Source organism: Cervus canadensis, chromosome 7 (assembly GCF_019320065.1).
Source record: "Cervus canadensis isolate Bull #8, Minnesota chromosome 7, ASM1932006v1, whole genome shotgun sequence".
NCBI lineage: Eukaryota > Metazoa > Chordata > Mammalia > Artiodactyla > Cervidae > Cervus > Cervus canadensis.
Window position 1 is genome coordinate 78,179,213 of NC_057392.1, and position 3,996 is coordinate 78,183,208.

The following is a 3,996-nucleotide window of genomic DNA, read 5'->3' on the forward strand; positions in this document are numbered from 1 at the left end:
ATGAATCTATAAGTTTTATGAGAAAAAACAAATACTAAATGATTCAAATGTAACTTGCAAAGAAGTGGTAAATATGATTATCAATCCCTGAAGTATATCTGAATAGAATCTTTCCTTTTAGATGGTGTGGAAGGTGGTATTTTGAGTGTTGCTACAGTCTCTCTGCTAAGCAAACTGCTAACACTGGTAATCGGTTTTTGTTATGTGACCTTCTTCTTTCCTTCCCCAAATATAGATAACTGGACTGGGAATGTATGTGTGCATTCTTGTTTAGTTGCTCAGTCATGTCTGATTCTTTGCAACCCCATGGACTCTAGCCCACCAGGTTCCTCTGTCCATGAGATTTGCCAGGAGTGGGTAGCCATTCCCTTCTCCAGTGGATCTTCCTGACCCAGGGATCAAACCTGGGTCTTTTGCATTGCATTCTTTACCATCCAAGCCACCAGGGAAGCCCTGGAATGTATATCAGAGCTAAACAAATCAACTGTCTTTTTTCCTGAGAATTTGACTAAGATCCAGCAAAAGCATAATTAAAACTTGTTTCAAATCAATGGTAGAACATCTAGGTCTACCTATAACACTAACTGAATTTCCCAGATTTTTCTTTTTAATTTCCTACTTTTTCAAAACACAATTTGTCCTTTAGCTTTGGATTATGGAGAATATACCAGAATACTTCCAATTTATTCCCAAGTGTGCTTATAATTTATAAATTTTAGACAGTGATACTTTGTATAATTACTTTCAAAGCATTCCATTCAACTATTAGTCTTTCTTTTTTTTTTTTTTTTAATAACAAACTGTTTCATGCTAAACAGGATAAGACTTACTTTCTTGTGAAAACAGATGAGTACATTAAAAGTAATATAGATGAGAAAAATAATTCTGTAAAGATAATAATCAAATGCTAAAGTGGTAACATGAGTAAAAGTTATTACAACAATGAATATTCCCAGGGATAAATAAAGATATTTCATTAATGAGTGAGTCAATTCATCAAGAAAATATACTAGTCCTAAATGTGTATACATTTAAACATAGCTTCGAAACACATGAGCAAACTGACACAAGTGAAATTAGGAACAGACAAATCCAAAATAATAGTTGGAGATTTCAACACCTCTTTTTAAGTAACTGACAGCATAAGTAAGCATAATTACTTAGTAAATATAGAAGATTTAAAGAATATCAATTAGTTACTTTAATTGACGTGTGTAGATTACTATAGCCAGCAAGGGTAGACTACACTCTGAAGGAACGCAAGGGGTATTTACTGTGCTAGAACATATACTGGCTGTAAAGCCAGTCTCAACAAATTAAAATAGATTGACACTATACAATGTGAACTTTCTCCCCAAAGAAAATTATTTCTCAATAACAAAAAACAGTAACTAAAAATACTGGAAAACTCCATAAATATGTATAAATAAGCAAACTCTTCTAAACATGCCTAGGTCAAAGAACTGACGAGTTAAATTAGAAGATACTTTGTGCTTTCTTTGGCACAAATTGGAATGATACAGAGAAGATTAGCATGGTCCCTGTGTAAGGATGAAAATGCTTTGATTACATTGTAATAAAATATCATATCAACCAAAGCAATACATGGATGAAACTCTTGCTTTTGCATTTTCATATTAAAAAAAAAATCCAAAATCCATTACCTAAGCTTATAGCTTAAGAGTTAAATTAAAATCTATTTGCTTAGAATTAATGACAATATAAAGAATATATATATATATATATATATAAAATGGCATTTTTTTCTTTTTTTCTTTTTAACCCTATATTTTTAAAAATTTAATTGAATAATAATTGCTTTAAAGTATTGTGCTGGTTTCTGTCAAACATGAACATGAACCAGCCATAAGTATAACTATGATCCCTCCCTCTTAAAATTACCTCCCACCTCCCTCCCCATCCCTCACCTCTAGGTTGATACAGAGCTTTGGTTTGAGTTCACCGAGTCATACAACAAATTCCCATTGGCTATCTATTTTACATATGATAGCGTATGCTTCCATGTTACTCTCTCCATACATCCCAGCCTCTCCTTCCCCTCCCAGACTATGTCCATATGTCTGTTCTCTATGTCTGTGTCTCCATTGTTGCCCTGCAAATAATTTTATCAGTACCATCTTTCCGGATTCTATATATATATGCATTGGTATATGATATTTTTCTCTTTCTGACTTACTTCTATCTGTATAATAGGCTCTAGGTTTTTCTACCTCATTAAAACTGACTTAAATGTGTTCAAAAAAGGAACTATTTTTAAAAGCAACTGGTTCTTACAGATAAAAATGAAATTGATAAAATTTCATAATATTTAAGGAAAATAAAGAAAACACACATTTTTTAATAAGAACAATGAAAAGAGGGACTATATTTTCCACCATAGAAGATATAGCATTTTATTCTCACTGAAATAGACTTTTACTCTTGATATCAGATTTGCCTTCCCTTCACACAATGCTTCTATCATAACTATCTTCTGTGATTTTTTTAGACTGCCTTATCCATCATCATGCCATCCCACACAGTACTTTTTCTGATCCAGTAACTCAATTCAATGTGCCATTCCCATGGAATTACTGGTCTAACCATGTTCCCAACCATTCTGAAATATCTGGTTTGACAGAATGGTAGGAAAACCTTGTGATGTCTCAGTTATAGTTCCAGCTACATCCTAATCATGTTGGTGTGATCACTCACCTAGAACCAGATACCCTGGAATGCAAGGTCAAGTGGGCCTTAGAAGCATTATTATGAACAAAGCTAGTGGAGGTGATGGAATTCCAGTTGAGCTATTTCAATACCTAAAAGATAATGCTATGAAAGGTCTGCACTCAATATGCCAGCAAATTTGGAAAACTCAGCATTGGCCACAGCGCTAGAAAAGGTCAACTTTCATTCCAATCCCAAAGAAAGGCAACGCCAAAGAATGCTAAAAGTGATGCACAATTGCACTCATCTCACATCCTAGTAAAGTAGTGCTGAAAATTCTCCAAACCAGGTTTCAACAGTATGTGAACTGTGAACTTCCAGATGTTCAAGTTGGATTTAGAAAAGGCATAGGAACCAGAGATCAAATTGCCAACATCTGTTGGATAATAGAAATAGCAAGAGAACTCCGGAAAAACATCTATTTCTGCTTTATTGACTACACCAGAGCCTTTGACTGTGTAGATCACAACAAACTGTAGAAAATTCTGAAAGAGATGGGAATACCAGACCACCTGACCTGCCTCTTGAGAAATCTGTATGCAGGTCAAGAAACAGCAGTTAAAATGGGACATGGAACAACAGACTGGTTCCAGGAGGGGAAAGGAGTACACCAGGAGAGATATCAATAACCTCAGATATGCAGATGATATCACTCTTATGGCAGAAAATGAAGAACTAAAGAGTCTCTTGATGAAAGTCAAAGAGGAGAGTGAAAAAGTTGGCTTAACTCTCAACATTCAGAAAACTAAGATTATGGTATCTGGTCCCATCACTTCAAGACAAATAGATGGGGAAACAGTGCTGACTTTATTTTTTGGGGCTCCAAAATCACTGCAGATGGTGACTGCAGTCACAAAATTAAAAGACACTTACTCCTTGGAAGGAAAGTTATGACCAACCTAGACAGCACATTAAAAAGCAGAGACATTACTTTACCAACAAAGGTCCGTCTAATCAAGGCTATGCTTTTTCCAGTAGTCATGTATGGATGTGAGAGTTGGACTATAAAGAAAGCTGAGTGCTGAAGAATTGATAGTTTTGAACCGTGGTGTTGGAGAAGACTCTTGAGAGTCCGTTGGACAGCAAGGAGATCTAGTCAGTCAACCCTAAAGGAAACTGTCCTGAATATTCATTGGAAGGACTGATGCTGAAGCTGAAACTCCAATACTTTGGCCACATGATGTGAAGAACTGACTCATTAAGACCCTGATGCTGGGAAAGATTGAAGGTGGGAGGAGAAGGGGATGAAAGAGGATGAGATGTTTGGAT

General features: G+C 35.4%; 1 non-coding gene across 1 annotated transcript; it reads left to right on the forward strand.

The window, feature by feature from the left end:
- Positions 1-1,482: 1,482 nt before the first annotated feature.
- LOC122445641 lies at positions 1,483-1,586 on the forward strand. Its single transcript, XR_006270607.1, has one exon. It is a non-coding gene; the product is annotated as a U6 spliceosomal RNA (small nuclear RNA).
- The last annotated feature ends 2,410 nt before the right edge of the window (positions 1,587-3,996 follow it).